Consider the following 17,875-nt stretch of genomic DNA (forward strand, 5'->3'; position numbering starts at 1 on the left):
AATACTTTATTCTGCTCACCTAATACCCTAAAAAACCAACAACCTGAACTTAAAATGTCACACATAGACAATTTAATAACAATGAAACAAATAAATAATCATTAAATTATATAAAATAAATGAATCAATAGGCATTAATTAATGTGTAATTAATAAACAAATGTTACCCACCCAATAAACCCAATAACCCTAAATATACAAATCTAATGAATTATTTTAAAATGATTAAAAACTAAAAATATAAGTAACAATAAAAAAATGAAATTTAAATTAACAAATGAATTAGAATTAATTAAAACATACTTTAAAAAAACACTACACATCAACCCCAATGAAGCCTGAAAATAAAAATAACAAGAATATTCATTTAAAAATGAAAATATTTTAAAGTAAATGATATTTAAAGCTTCCATATAATAGTAAAAGACAAACAATATACTTGCCCTCAAGATTGTCATCAACAGTTTTTTACTAATCATGATATTTTGAGCACAATATTATGTCCCACGCTGTTTAATATTGATATTTTGGGAGAACACATCACAGTTCTTTAAGGAGCATGATGCAGAAAGTGGGATGACTAGATGTCTTGCATAATGAGTACCTTGAATTGGATTCCATAGGAAGGTTTATGTTTATTTGAACACAGACATTCAAGACCACAAAATTATATTTTAGAATGAGACACTACCATCACATCTGTAAATAGCACTGTCTGCAGATATCAAGAGAATCAGGAGTATCAAACTGTGGCATGGAGAGGCAAAGACACTGTTGATGAAACAATAGGTGGTGGAGATCCCTAGAAACCATCACAAGCCATAGTCAAGCAGTTGTTAAGGCTGATGCTGCAACGTGAATGGTGAATGCATTAACAACTTGGCAATGTGAGCAGGAGCCAGCATGGAAATGCAAACTGAGGAGCACTAGACAGATTGTCATAGAAAGGGAATTCAGTGAGACATGAGAGATGATGGCAAAGACATGGGTCATGTGTAATATTTTGGTAATATAATATCAGTGTGAGGGTGTTGTAGCAAATGTTTGATGCCATGCATATACAGAAAGGGGGAACACCACCGAGAGGAGAGAATAATATAGGCCTGTTGCCTCATCAGCAGGCACATCCTGGAGTAGCACAACTGCCAGACAGACAGTCTGGAATTTAACACAACCAGACCCTTCACTACATCCATTGTGGTGATCAAACACCTTGCCTCTGCCTTAAGCATCTACATCTGTGCTTGATCATGTAGACCAAAGTACAGGCCAAAGTATACGTTTGGCCAATTCATATGCTGTGGACACATTTTCCATCACTGTGATGGTTGCAGTGGGTTACTTAGTGAGGAAGTTGCGATGCTCAGTTCATGGTTGGAGGTGTTGACATAGCCATAATTCTGAATTTTAGTAGCTAGGGGACTCCCAAAGCTACCTGATTCACCTGGATAACAGTTATTAAGTGTCTGGCCAGTCCTTATCTGTGTTAATGTCAGTCACAGATTACCCATGTGTTTTACCATCCTGTGATCTTTTGTGCACTGAGGATGTGTGGCCATTTGAATGCCTTGTCTGATTTCAATTTATACTTTGACCTGTTTGATATATCTTCCTGCACCATGAATTTGTGTTAATTATTCTCTGAATTCGTTTAAAAAAAATTATGTTTCGTCTTGTGCACTGGCAAAGGAACAATCACTTCTTTCTAAGTACAATATACATTTTTGTCACTTTTATATTAAGGCATTCCAGTTTATATCTTAGTGGATTTGTACCATTCTTTCCTGGTAGGGCTTTGTTATCATTGGTGACCTGTCGGTGCGGGCATTTGGAGTGGTTCTCCATTAGACTTGGAGGCGGGTGTAGGAATGGATATCAGATCACAACCAGATGATAAGGCTGATCTACTGCTGCTGTTCTGCTACCAAATCTGAAAGCAGAGCAACTGCAGACCACTCTATAGGTACTCACTGGGCATGTGTGTGGGAAGAGGACGTTAATGTCACCTGGAGTTCACATGCCTACCATGTGTCCGCGATACCATGATGAATACAGGGAGGTGTTACTAAAGAGGCAATGCTTCCAGGGCTCTGCTGGAGCAGTCTGGCAAACCCTAGCACAGTGATAAATTATGGGAGTGACTTCTTTCCACCAAGAAATACATTTGTGTGCTGTCTTGATAACTGTGCTAGACAAGTCCTGTTAAATATGTCAAGAATTTTTATGGTGCTGTATTTAGATTTTGGATGCGTAAAGAGACCATTTTTATGAAACATTTTTCAAGAAACAGATTTTGTATCATTTTTTTTCTGGTAATGGGAACTGGAATCTGCCTGAATGCATCTTTTACTGCTAAATAGCTGCTCTTGCTTTTTGTTTGCATGAAGTCGGCTTGACATATTATTCGAACAGGAACTGTCGCTGAGAGGCTATTTGGAGCATCTACAAAACAAAGAATTATGTGTGTCTTCATGCATGCTGTCTTTTCAACAACATCTGGAATCGGATGAGATATGCGAAATAAATGAGATGTCAGTTTGCTTTTCGTAACCTCTCACTGAGTGAGCTTTAGGAAATGATGTCGTGAGAAATACGTGTTCCAGAAACATATATTTGAATGAGAGAAAGATTGTTCGTGCAAGAAGAGTACATTTCACAGTCAGGGATATGCTTGCTTGTGATTATACTGGAGGCCCAACCTTGGCATAAGTGGCATTCTTGGCGATATTTGGCTCTCTCTGTCATAACATCGTTCCATCCTTAACACAGTGGACATGTGTGGCAACATTATGGATGCTCCTGATAGCACATATCTGGCATTTGACGATGGTGATAAATTGACATGAAAGACAGAGGATGTCTGCATGTTACAATAGTACCACAGCAAGTCTGATTAAAATTACTATCTGTTGTTTGTGGACCAAACATGTAGTGACTAACTATAGCTTTTTCGTCAGAAGTTGGTCTTCTTTGCTATAATGTAACGTTTTCATTATGAAATGTCTGTATTGTCATACACAGCCAAGATGATATTAGAGGCACAATGATTGCATTTCAAAATTACATCAAAAGCTGACATTTCAGGCATATTTCACAGAGAGAGAGGGCTAGTATTTCATGTCATGTGTACAATCATTTCATGATATTACTAGCTGCACAATTATTATAACTTACCGACTCTCTGATTAAGAATGTTCTATTTAATGAGAAGGATGAGTCAGCATTAGAGGCCACATGTATCAAAAATCCATTTTGTATTCCTTAAATAGCGAATTTTAGGGTCTCTCTATTTAAGGAATGCAAAATGGTATGTAAGAAAATAGCGATTACCTAATATCGATTCCTAAAGATTTGCAATCGCAATCAGGAAATCAACCACTCTTAGGTAATAGTACTCTATTTGTTCCTATGGACCTAAAGGCCCATTGGTGCGAATGGTTTTGCATTACCTAAATTGCGATTACCTAATTGGTAATCACAAATTAGGTAGTGCAATACCAAGAGTGCCTGGGGGCCTAAGACCCCCCTGAAACACCCCTAAAAAAACGTGTGCACACGTAAAGCACACACATGTTCTATGGACATGTGTGCACTACATGGCACTTTGAAAAATGCATTAGTGTGCAATTTTTCAAAATTTGCACATGGTTATCAGTGACTTTGAGTCAATGGTAATAGCATTTCCTAAATGCACAGTTTGCATTTAGAAAATGCTTAGTACATGTGCTAAGGGAATCATAAATTGCGATTCCCTATTTGTAGTTGCAATTTGTGCAATTACCTAAAATTTGACTACAAAGCCTTTCATACATCTTGTAAGGTTAAATAACAATTTCAAATGGGCGAAATTACCGATTCACATCGTTTGCAAATGCAAAATTGTTTGATATATGTGGCCCAATATGTGTAGCACTGCTCTCTATGATGTTGGACTTTCAGATTTATATATCTTTTAATTTTCCAACCTATCCTGACATAACAGATTCTTAATCATATCAAAGAAAATATGAATTAAAATCAACTTGGAAGGGGGAGAACAGAAACATTAATTGAAGAAAGATTGTACATGCATTTTGATAAATGATTGGCCATCGGAGATGCATTATCACATTTTAAAAGCCTGTAATACATATAGGTCTTTAGGCATCTTAAACAATTTGTGATGCATAATAATGGCAAGACGGGGAACCCAAATCAGCCCTGGCAGTTTTGACGGTCCCCCCCAGGAGAGTGGGGGGGCAAGTGTGAAGCACTGCTGCTTTTGTTACTGGAGGGCCGATATTGCAGCACCACTGCAAAACTGGCCCCCAGTAACAAAACAGGTCCCCACTGCTGCAAAACCGGCCTCCACCCTTCCAGCCTTCCGGGGAAACACCCGATGCCTGGTGCATCCAGTCCAGCCCTGTTCATAATCCATTATTTTTCCATAATTCATTCAAAGATTTCTTAAGGATGGTTACTCCAAGTAAATTGTGGGCAGACTGTGGCTTGCTGGGCACACCATAACATTATTAAAGGCCCCTTCAGAACCTCCGGAACTTTAGTCAATAATGTGACTTGTGCCATAAAATCTACAATGTTTTCCATTTGTTTTTTCTGAAAATTCCCTGGGGCCCCTTTAGAAAAAGTAGGATTTTCTCTCTTCGAGGGCATAATAATATTCGCCAAAGTTATTTACTCCACACCACACTAGAACTTTACAAGCGGCCTCGGACTTTCATGCACATATGGTGGTAAATGTGGAAATAAACATCCTATTAATTGTGGCAAACATTGTTTAATCATCACTTTCTTGACTATATGCTCAATGCAGAATCTTATTCAAACAAGGGCAAATGCTTTAAAAAAGCAATAGATCAGCAGGTTATGTCAAATAGGACAACTTTACCAGTACAGTCACAAGCAAACATTTGCCTGACTGTAAGAAGTAGCATTGTACACAATTAAAGTTTGTTCTATTCACATATGGGTTTCGGGAACAGATATTTCTCACATGACTTAATTTCTTGAAAAATCACTCAGAGTGAGGATATTAAAGGCAAACTGACATGCCATATACTTCACATATCTCATCTGATTCCAGATGTTGTGGAAAAGACAGCATGCACGAAGTCCCACATAATTCTTTGTTCTGCAGATGCTACACATAGCCTCTCAGCGTCAGTTGCTGCTCGATCAATATGTCAAGTCGACTTTATGCAAACATAAAACAAGAGCAGGAATTTAGCAGTAAAACACGAATTAAAGAAGATTCCAGTTCCCATTCCCAGAGAATAAAAAACTAAACAAAATCAGGTCCTAGGAAATGTTTGCGAGAAATAGTCTCTTTACTAATCAAAAATATAAATGTAGCATAATAAACATTATTGACAGAAATAACTGGATTTGTCCAGCACGTGTATCAATTACTGCACACAATTTTCTTGGTGGAAACACGCCACTCCCATAATTTATCACTGTGCCCTACCAGATCATATAATATTATTCTGAAATTATGAAACTGGAGGCCACAATGAGAAATATATAATAAAAGATTACAAAATAAGTTGTCATCCGCCCAGTCATTAAATAGTGAAGTATATTTGCAATTTAGTCAACAACTGGCAAAATGGCAAGCAATAAGCACTGTTTGGCTGGAGGCCTTGCAAATAACCAGGCGGCAACTAATTATCAAATTCTGAACTATAGTCCATCATTTGGGCAAATAACAAAGAGATCATGTACTATTTTGTTGGTACCTGAACAAAAAGCAAAGAAACTTCACTATTTACTATTCAGCTACCAGCAAAATAGCAAATATGTTGTACAATTTTACTAGTGACCTGACAGTAATGTTTCTTTACTATTTATCGAGGTAACTGTTAACTAGCAAAGATTATATACTATTTGGCCAGCCCTGGGCAAATAGCAAAGAGCCTTCACCATTTACACAACCATTGATAAAACAGCTAACTTCAAGCAGACTTATATAGACGTTGCACTGCCGCAAAGTTTCGCACTTGAAAGTTGTCCTTAAAGCAGGGCTACCACATAACCTACTTGAAATTATAGAAGAGACTCAGATCTTCCCGAATGGCTAGTGCTTTGAGCCTTCAAAGGTAATCATTCTCGGCCCCTTCATCATCATCTCCTTATAGGTAGAGCATCCAATTTAATGCACTGTGTACTATTCATAGGGCCTTTATGGACACGATTCCTGGTTTTTACAGAAAGGTATTTAGAGATATCAGCCTCCTAGAATTCTACAGTCCTCCATTGCTTATTGTCTGGTTATTCCAAAATTTGCCAAGAATTCAATGGGAGGACATCACTTGTCTGCCTGTTCGGCCATGCTGTGGACCTCGCTGACAGACAACAGGAGCTCTATTGCCTATCTCAGCAAATTCAGGTGCACTTTAAAAACATGGATGGTCTCCCAAGTATTATAATGTTTTATTGCTTCTTTCACCTCAGCCTTAGTCAGACACATCTGATTTCTTTGATGTACATACACTCCATAAATGTTAATATAACACTTACATAATGTAATATATAAGCCAAATTGTAAATAGTTCTTGATCTTTACCTGACTACTGTTCAAATCATAAAGCATCTCTGCTTTCTACCTGTCCGTTGGTTGGTCTGTGGGCAAATTACAGGTACCCTGCATTATTCAGCCACCAGCTGGAAAAATCACATTCCAAAATCCCACTGAAATAGGGGAAAATGGGCCTTCTAATGCATGGTTTGCCTTGGAAATGTTATAATTCCCACAAACATGTATTTTTAGGGAAATTCCCAAAGTCTTCCCTGACTGCTTTTTACCCTAGAAATGGTATGCGATTTAATATAACAAACGGGCTGAAGTAACTCCTCTTTCATGGTGGAAAGAGGAATGAATCACCCCATATCTGAAAGGGTTGCTAGGGGAAGATCTTTCGCTACAGGGAAAGTTGCTTACCCATGGAGAAAGAAACGCAAATAAAAGTGGGCATGTGCACAGGGAGTTCCAAACCACCTCTGTGTTCTTCTCAGTTATGGAGAATTCTATAGAGGATGAATAGAAACCCTAGGGAATATTTTCACAACATTACCAAGGAAATGCCTGAAAACCTACACCTGGGGCAACTTTCCAGGCATGCTTTTTGGACTAATTGCGAGACTCAACAAAATGTAGTAAATCAGCAACAGAGCATAAAAATGTATCTACGGGTGCAGGTTTACAATTTGTTTGTGAATTCAGGCCCAAATGTTTAAAGTGTGCTTTATCAAACCTACTTCTGGATTATGCTGTGAGCATATCTGCATCCATGTTATCTGTTTGTTGCAGGACCAGGTATGTCCTTGAAGATAATTCAACTCCAGCTTTTTAAATCTCATGTCCCTGGACACGTTTGAGGGGTACTCGGCTGTCAGATTCCACCCAGTGTCAGAGATTTTTCTATCAAAGGATATTGCCCATTTATTCCTAAAATACAGTATATCACATTTCTACATTCCTACAAGTGCCTGATTTAGTATAGTTATCAGTTTTTTTCAATCACCATTTGTGAGGACTTGTTGATCCACTTCATGAGCTGGTGGTTCGGTTAAGTCACAGTAGCATGATAAGTGGATGGTAATTTTAGGCTCATAAGTCAGAAATTGCTCAACCTGAATGTTGTAACTGCATTCTAACTAATTTTCAAGAAGGTCTTCAAATCAAGTTATTTCTTCTCTCTGCCACAACTAGGTCACAGATACTTTAACAATGCCATTCAGCCATTTTGTGTACCCCAATGTTAATTTGGGTGTATAGGCTGCAATTTTCAAAATCCAAGTGTGTTCCTATCCATTTTTCTTGTCGATAGTATACTGGCTAGCTCTAGCTCTCTTGTACATATGTCAATTTTAGTGACTTAACTCCACAATTTTTTCTCCACAAGAACCACTCAATGGCCACTTTAATTGTGCTGCCACATAAAATAAATCAAAATCCAGTTCTTCCAGGCCCCCATTGTTGTTACCTTGTGCTTAAGTAATGGTAATCTACACCCTCCCATATCAATCAAGAAAGGGGTACTGTCAGAAAGAAATGCTAATTCTCATGGCAGACGTAGCAGCACACCTTTTTCGAGATATAACCTTGTCATCACTATGATATAATGCACCATAATAGCAAGACATGGCTGGTCCCCATCTCATAGCTGTCTCCGTACGGGGGCTCAGTAATAATTCTGACTCTTGGTTCTACTGAAAATAGACATGAGTTATCCCAATTCACAAGCAAGTCTGAGATCTCTGCGAATTCCTGTAGTGCCTTCTCTGATGAATTCAGTTCAGTATGAATGTCTGTCCGATACAGAAGCATGCCATTCACTTCCAGCAAAATCACATTTCTTTGTCGATTTGTCTGTATGCTGCTAGTAGAGTCAGACAATCCCATCCTACTGGCCAGTAGCTCTATTGCCAAAGCAAACACGAGTGGTGACAAAGGAAAACTAAATGTAGTGCATATGCCCACCTGAGACAACCTAGCCTGTGCAAGCAACTTTCTCAAGGACTGGATATAGATGGCTCCAACTTTGTGTATCCAATGGTTTCTCCATATAGGCTGAATTTGGAGGATATCCAAGGGCATAAAAGGGATAAACCCACTTTAACCAAAGTGGACCGATTCTGGTAGTAATGCAAAAAAAGGGAATATTTCACGAATATTCCAATATAGTTAATAGAAAGAGAAGAAAATGGTGCCCTTTTGCACTTGTACTAATAGGGAGTTGGACATATCGGGCCGATCCACAAAGGCATTTATTGGCATGTAAGGCAGTACTACTTCAAGTACACATAAATGCCTTTGTGAATTGGGCTATTTTGTAGCTATGATTTAGCTCAGAATTGTATTGTGAGTATTGAGCACTGTCAAGTGGTGTATAGGATTTCTAGTCTAAGGGATGATGCTTTGGTTTCAGGAACAACACTCAATCACCTCAATTTATACTCTCTCTCCCTTGGACTTGGCATATAATGTGAATAGAACTGAGACAGGAACCAATCAGATCCTGAAGGTTTTTCCACTAGCAAGATCAACAATCGCTCCTCTGAATTCAAGTATATGTTAGGAGCACCAAGCAGTTCTCTCTGCTAAAGAGTAATCATCCTCAGGTATCGCTTCTCAGATGTGCATGGGTGTATCATCTAATCTCCTTGTTTGGGTCATCCTAATTTCCAATACTTCAGTTTGTCTTAGCTGTGCACATAATTTGCCTGTCTTTTTAGCCTTCTCATGGACCCTTTGTACTTATTCCTTGTACAGGAAGTTTGTCTTCATCTGATTACACTGTTCCTGGTGGTGCCTGTTCCAATTCCAGCTTCTTGAAGTTTATTTCTAGCCTGATCATCCTGTTATACACTATATCTTGTTTTAATGCAGTGAACCATAATCAAAGTTGTGAATGGTTGCTACTGCAATACTTTTTCTCAGTGCTGACTACACTGTCAGAAACATAATGTTCTAGTTCATTGCTCAGAATACTCCTGAACATTGCATCCTCGCATGATCAAGCATGCAAGAGACATAATAATATAACAGTTACATGGCTGCTCCATATCAATATTATAGTAACAGATTATGGTATTACATTTATACTCTGCATCAAGAATCATACTTGTAATCAGTCTACTTCACATAATTCTATCCGATCTTGTGTGTAGTTCAGATAAATGTCCATAAAAAGTATTGTTGACTTTCAAGGTGGGATAGCCTCAATGTATCTCTCCAGTTCCAATGCTCAGTCCAGGCCCTATACTCATTTACAAATTTTGAACTTAGTAATTCGGGCAGTAGTTGATGTAATCTATATTTATCAGTGTGCACTGTACAGTATGAATTGCACTATATAGTCCAATGCAAAGGTACATACATAGAGGGTGGGTCCTTGTGTTGTTAAGGAGAGAATAGTGCGTCACTCAATGTCCATTTTAGTAGAAATGATATAATGGGTGTGGCTGAATACAGGGCTGGACTGGGAACCAAACCCGGCCCTGGCAAACTGCTCGGCTGGCTCCCCTGTGGGCAAGGGGGTGCGGCCAAGCTGTTTGCTAGGGCCGGCTTTGGCCGATATTGTTACAGGGGGGCCGATATTGCCGACCCCCGGTAACAAAAACAGCCTCCCGGGGGCCAAACACTGGCCCCCACCCTGGTGGCTCACCGGGTAAATACCTGGTACCCGCTACGGCCAGTCCAGCCCTGGCTGCATACCAGGAAGTGCAAACGTTACTTTTAATTTCTGTTAGTGCCTGTTGGTTATTGCTGGTGGTGTGAGGAGTTTGGAAAGGGCTTGATAGATTTTGTACAGTTTCTTGTGTAGTCTGTGTCAGTTCTGTCCCTGTGAAGTTTTATTTGTGGTCTTTTTGTGCCTAAGTGTTGTGTTTTTTTACTTTTATTGTCTTCGAATTGTTGGGTGTTTGTCCATTTTAGGGTAGATAATTGCTAGGTATATTTAAGAGTTTAAAGATTGGTTTTTTTTTCTGTGGGGTCAATTTTGTTTTGGGTTTGGGTTTGTACCATTGTGGCCGTGTCCGGGAACAGGAGAGAACATTACTTCACAGAGGGGGATTGATTGCACAGAGCGCTGATTTGGCTAATAGCGCATTACTTTTATACGATTGTATGTGATTGTATTTAATCCGATTGTATGTGTTCTCATTCCCATAGTATGTGCAGAATTGAGTCTACTTGACCGCAGTGTCTCCGACACTCCCCAATGTCGGCCCATCCCATGTGCACTAAACCAGACCCTGTGATATACACTCTCTGTAGAATTTTGAGTTGAACTAGTCGGAGCCTGGCGGAGATTGCTACCACTCTCTGGGAGGATACCGCTTCCTGCCAGTCTTCATCGTCTAATTCTAGTCCATCCGTACCCATTTCTCACGCAGTGGCCCAAGGTGGTCTGCCATATTGTTGATCAATTTTTTAAAGGTCAATTTGATGGTTTTCTCGGGCAGGTGTCTATCTAGCAACCTATCTTCCAGTGGAGAGGGTTCTGGAGGGGAATATCCTTTCGGGAAGTGGGATAATAGTGCGTGATGGATTTGGGCTTACCTAAAGTGTTCCGAGTCGGCTAACTCATGCTGGCGTTGCAGAGAAGCGAACATTTTCACTTCGCCCTTCTCCCATATATCCTTGATCTTCGAGATCCCAATTAGGTCCTATTTGCTAAAATCCTTTGACCTCCATAGGCCGCCCAATTTTTCGGAGTCCCATAGGGGGGTTACCATCGTAAGTTTCTGCTCCCATCCTAGAGTTTTATTGACAGTGTGCCAAATGCGGACTGAGTGCTCCATTGGTCCAGTCAAGGGATAGCATTTGGGTTTTGAGAAGAGTGCCCTATTATAATTCCATCCCGGTAGCAGCCATCTGTCCATGGCATAGCCCGGATCATCAGGTCGACCGTAGGTGCACTGATTATTGGCTGCGAGGTGTGCTGCCCAATAGTATTTTTTGATATCTGGGAGGCTAATCCAGCCATCATACCGGTTCAGTGTGAGCTTGGTCAGAGCTATACGAGGTTTTCTATCCCACAACAGGTCTCGCTGAAGACTCTCTACCTCTTTAAAGTACACTTCTGGAACTGGATCTAGCATGTACAGCTGCAAAAAGTACAAGGGGTGTGAGACAGTTCTATATCATCCAACCATTCACTCACTATTACCACTTACCGGAGTTATAGCTGTTGTAATCCTGTCTCAGGGATGTCTGACCCTCCATCAGAGGTGACCATGTCAGACCTATGTAGAATGGAGTGACAGTGGCTACATTACACTGATGCCCTGGAGGCTGCATGGATGTAGGGCAGCTAATGTATTGATCCAATGTTTGCTACAAAACAATAGCTCTCAGCCAGTCTTATGCAAATTGGGAGGGTACATATCTTCATGACAGGGAACGTGTGCTGTGGCTTAGCAGAAGTCCCATGGATGGCAGCCTACATATCTCAGTCATTACTGTATCAGATAGAGTACAGAGTGCCAATATCATTCATAAAGAACCTATGAAGCTCCAGTAGGATTCACAGTAAGGTTACAAAAGCATTGGCCTCAGTTTGGCCTAGAGGACATACACATTAGAATTGCCATAATTTGACAACTCCCTGCCAACCTCATAAGCAGTATCTAACTTATTCGTTATTCATCTCAAGCTTTCATTCAGTGCTACACGGCAAGCCACCTTGCTGCACCGGTTGTAAGGGCAGAAATGCACAGTAATTCCATTATACATTGCATTCCTGTTTTGTATGCCTCGCACCAATGCAGGCCCCCTTATATCATGGTGCACGTTGGACTGCATTGGAGGCAAAATAGCTTGTGGGCAGGTAGGGACACCTACCTGTGCAAACACACCCTGGAAAGGCTCTTTCGGTGTGTGCTGCCGAAATGCAGCATAGGGAAGAATGAGGGAAAATCAATGCGAAATTAGATTTTTTTCTCCTCGTTTAGGCAAATCTGAGAAGTCATCAAATGAAATAGGTTGATGCAGTGAGATATCCACCCTTCCACCTATGGAATGCATCCCCGAGTAAGTTAAGCCAGCAATTTGTGCTGCCTTCCGTAACTCCAGATTACCTAAGACATGCAGAGACACACACGCTGGCCTTCCTTACCTTAAAGCATCTCACTTAGGTTTTTTTCTTTACCTTGCTCCCACTTGCATGATGCAAGGCCAACCTATCTGGCACATGGGTATTATTTTTCCATTAAACATCAGTATGAATGGAGATCACTGGTATGAGGGAAATGCATAGTTCTATACTAGGACTAAGGAGAAATAGTATCAGGAAATATTTTTATAATGAAGTATATTGAACACTTCTCTATACCAATATTATCTGTATGTAACATCTGGCCCTTACAATTTCATAACAATGTCGGTTAGTTTGTGTAGTATAGGATGTACATACAAAACGTGGCATAATATGACATATGATTTTCTTTCGAGCTCACATGTCAGCAGATATTGCTAAAACTGTTGTCTTGAAAAGGTCACAATATGGTCCCATCCACAAAATCGCACATGGCTTCTGCAAGATAGGGCATACCTATTACAAGGAGAAGGCAGCAGGCAGCAGGCAGCAGGCATATGGGCAGCTTCAACCAGGTCGCAGGCCAAGAAGACAACCCTTGAAAGAATATCAGCTCAGGAAGTCACTCAGGTGCAAAGCATGTCCAAACCCACCCTGGACCCTCAGGTGGACAGCAGCCAACAGGTACAGTACTAAAAAAAGGAGATGCTGCACCCCGCAAGATACACTTGACACTTGTCAAAAGATTAGATATCATGGACAGGAGAATTGCCAGGATAGCTAAGGAACAAAAAGGACAGAGCTAAATATTGTTAACATGCCCGCAGGTATTCCAGAACTTTGCTATGCAGTTCTGAGCCAGGACTCTTCCTCTAGACATCCACTTCCCTGGTTTATATACCTTTAAAATTCGTTTTTAATAAGTGTTCATAGTTAATAAAGGCCATATTTATGACCTGGTTTGCATCGCTCTAGAACCACACAAGGTGGTGCAAGAACGAAGCAAACCTTAAGTCATATTTTTGAAGCCCCAAAAAAGCTACTTTGCATGGCTTGAAAAATATGGAGTACTGTAACACTGCACAAATTGCTGCGTTGCATTACTCTGTGCAAGAGAGTTGATCAATAGACGCTGTGTGGGTGTTCTAGCACAACTCACATGGTTTTTGATGCATTCCAAAATTTACCAAACCTTGTAAACCTGGGAATGCACTAAAAAGATATGCATCCCCAGGTGAGGTGTAACAAGGAGAAATATCTTTATTTCGCCTCATTTTTTCCACTCAGGAAAAAGCCACTCAAGATTGTTTTTGTGCATGAGGGTGGCCCTTCCTGCACAAAAAAAATCCTGAATGCAACATAGGCACCCTTGCACCATTGTGCAAGGGTGCCTGCATTGTCGTTAGGCTGCCAAAACAGTGCCAGCGCAAGGGGAAAGGACAGGAATTCACCATATTGTTTAAATATGCCATATTCCTGCCCTTTCCTTGTGATGCAGGGCGATGCAGCAAGGTGACTTGCTGCGCTGCCCAGCACCTTAGGGTCGTAAATATGACCCTTAGTGTTTAGTGTGGGTTTAGGTAAATATAGTAGGTTAGGTACAGTTAAATAAGATGTTTGTTACGTAGGATTTTTGTATATGTTTTAATTATCTTAAACTTTTTAGTGGGTAGGGGTGAATGTTTGTGTTACAACAAAATATATATTACTCAATCAAAAAATGCAAAAAATATATATTTATTTAGATTCATGTGTTAATCTAGTATATATGTAGGACATAGTATATGTAGGTCTTGTGTCTATCCATGTATTTGAAACAGAGTGAGGGGGCTGATGTTTATTAAGTCTTATGTCTTAGACAGTTAAGTTACATTAGCATAGTTGTAGCTATAGTGCAATGTAGATAGTATAGTATGAAGATGTACACCCTATTGTCCCTTTGACATCAGTAATATCAGTAAGGCTGAATGATAATCCCTGTCAAGGGCTTGCTGGTTTTGCAACACAGTAAGGATATTGCTGTTGAGGTACTAGTTTGCGAAATGTAAGACTCTTATCTTAGCTTTAGATGGGTTCCTCAAGGACTGGATTGAGGATTTGATGGCTCATACCTGGTGTAGTGCATCACTGGTGTGAGGCGTCTGAGGATTTTGGTCCTGGTCCCCTTCATCATCACACCAGCAATGTCTGCTAAAGAGACATCAATTCCATATAGCTAAGAATAGGTGTCTCTAACAGCCCTTTCCAACCCCTTGATGAGACAGAGACAACTCTGGACTCTTTTAAGTGTGCCCACTATTTTCTCCATCCTTAACTTGACAGTTTCCACCATACGGTGCTGGACCCATGCCACTACGCTTTGAAACATGACTTGGGCGTCATCAGAGTCCATGCTGCCTGTATAGTGAACGGGTGGATGAGACACAGTCTGGGTTGGTTCATTTTGAGACACAGCAATGTTTTCTACCCTTGACAGGCTGCTGTACAGGAGATGATAGAATTTCATTTGTGAGATGGAGGGAGAAATGTAACCATTCTTCATTTACTGGCTATCATTTTCAAGAACAGAACATCATTTATGACTGGCTAACATTACTATTTGTCCTTATTAGCCACTTTATCTGCAATATGTTAAAGCATATCAAAATGCCTCTTTGTGGTGTGTGTTATATGTTAGCGAATTGGACTGGCATCACCTGATCAAATTGAAGTTTTTGCTATAACAATTGTTTACCTGATATCCCTGTTGTTTTCTTAAATATGTTCATTACAGCCTCTTTATTTAGCTGAATTACGTGCATATCTATCTGCACTTCACCTTGCTTTGCTGCACTGCATAAAAGGGGAAGTGTATGAATGGGCTATATTTACCAGTATATGGCACATTCCTGATCTCTGCCTGTGTGGGCACACTAACTACGGCTAGTGTTAATGCAGACACTCTTACACCATGGTGCAAGGGTTCATACGAAGCAGTCAGGAAAAATAAGATGCATGGAGAGACACCTGCCAGCACAAAATCAATTCTCTGTGGGATTTCCCATTTTCTACATGATCTGCACAATGCATCACACTTAGTAAAGGAAAACAACAAGGAAAATCAGGATACTCCTCCTCGTTATGCCTCTGGTGGGGACGTATTCCCAGGTCTACCAGTATTGGTAAATCAGAAAATGTGGCAGAGTGCATTAGATGATATATGTGGACACCCACATTCCACCCCTGGCATGCCTCTCTGCCACAAAGTAACACAAGACAAGCATTTGGTCTGTCTTGCATCACTATGAATTTCTCAAGCCATGCAGGGCCATAAAAGGCGACTTAGGGTGGCTTGCTAAATCTTACTTTAGTTTTGCCTCACACATGCATCCCCTTGTGTGATGCTTTTATTGACACCTAAGCTTGACAATTATGGATTTTATTTTTGATGCCATTATTTCTCGACTAATATTACAAAGGGTCTGCAATTCTATTGTGTTTGTTCTATCTCCTCTCAACATAGTTACATAGGCTTCCAGCAAAATTACATTCTATTTGTTATGTCTAACCCCTTAGTAACGCAGGACTACATGTACCCAGGGCCTGTGATTTACTCGAAACAAGCGTTCATCCACCACTCATTGTGGCACCCACTTATGTAGGCCTTTACACATGTCTGGCTTGCCAGTGCAGCAAGTGTGTGTATATTTATACGATTGTATGACATAATTTCGAAAGACAAAAATTCGACCTACAAAAATATCGCAACAAAAATATCGTGGTCAAGAATATCGACATCCTATCTACAACATGGTAAGTACAAAAATATCGATAATTTAATATCGATGTCAAAAATATCGTAATTCAAAAATATCGGTTTTTTTTTAGTTTAAAAATATATGTAAAATAAACCAAATAATACTTATAAATCAAAGAAACATAATTAAATATATTGTATAATATGTAAAATTTATAATAAATATATATAATTAAATGAAACTTTAATTAAACATATATATAATATATAATATATACACTTACTTAATAATTACTTTTAATAATAATTTCTATAACATATAAATTATTAAATATTTATTTAAATTACCAATACATCTATACACATAAAACAATAACATTAATAAATATTAAATAATTACATATAGCAAATAATAATCAATAATTTTAATTTGAATAATGTTTATTATTAATTATATATTACAATAGCTAAAATATTACAAAACATATTTAATATCAGACACAATAAAACTACTAGTCCAACTTCAACAAAAACAACAGTAAGGAAAATGTTGGATAGCGTAGGGGTAAAAATATCTATTCCAACTCCCGAGAGTGCAACAGTAGGGAAAACATTGGATAGCGTAGGAGTAAAAATTACTATTCCAACTCCAAAGAGTGCAACAGTAGGGAAAGTGTTGGATAGCGTAGGGGTAAAAATTACTATTCCAACTCCAGAGAGTGCAATAGTAGGGAAAATGTTGGATAGCGTAATGGTAAAAATTACTATTCCCACTCCAGAGAGTGCAATAGTAGGGAAAGTGTTGGATAGCGTAAGGGTAAAAATTACTATTCCCACTCCAGACAGTGCAACAGTAGGGAAAACGTTGGATAGCGTAGGGGTACAAATAACTATTCCAACTCCAAAGAGTGCAACAGTAGGGAAAACGTTGGATAGCATAGGGGTAAAAATTACTATTCCAACTCCAGAGAGTGCAATAGTAGGGAAAGTGTTGGATAGCGTAAGCGTAAAATTTACTATTCCCACTCCAGAGAGTGCAATAGTAGGGAAAGTGTTGGATAGCGTAAGGGTAACATTTACTATTCCCACTCCAGAGAGTGCAACAGTATAGAAAACGTTGGATAGCGTAGGGGTAAAAATAACTATTCCAACTCCAAAGAGTGCAACAGTAGGGAAAACATTGGATAGCGTAGGGGTAAAAATTACTATTCCAACTCCAGAGAGTGCAATAGTAGGGAAAGTGTTGGATAGCGTAAGGGTCAAATTTACTATTCCCACTCCAGAGAATGCAATAGTAGGGAAAGTGTTGGATAGCGTAAGGGTAAAAATTACTATTCCAACTCCAGAGAGTGCAACAGTAGGGAAAACGTTGGATAGCGTAGGGGTAAAAATTACTATTCCCACTCCAGAGAGTGCAATAGTAGGGAAAGTGTTGGATAGCGTAAGGGTAAAAATTACTATTCCCACTCCAGACAGTGCAACAGTAGAGAAAAGGTTGGATAGCGTAGGGGTAAAAATTACTATTCCAACTCCAAAGAGTGCAACAGTAGGGAAAGCGCTGGATAGCGTAGGGGTAAAAATTACTATTCCAACTCCA

Source organism: Triturus cristatus, chromosome 6 (assembly GCF_964204655.1).
Source record: "Triturus cristatus chromosome 6, aTriCri1.1, whole genome shotgun sequence".
NCBI lineage: Eukaryota > Metazoa > Chordata > Amphibia > Caudata > Salamandridae > Triturus > Triturus cristatus.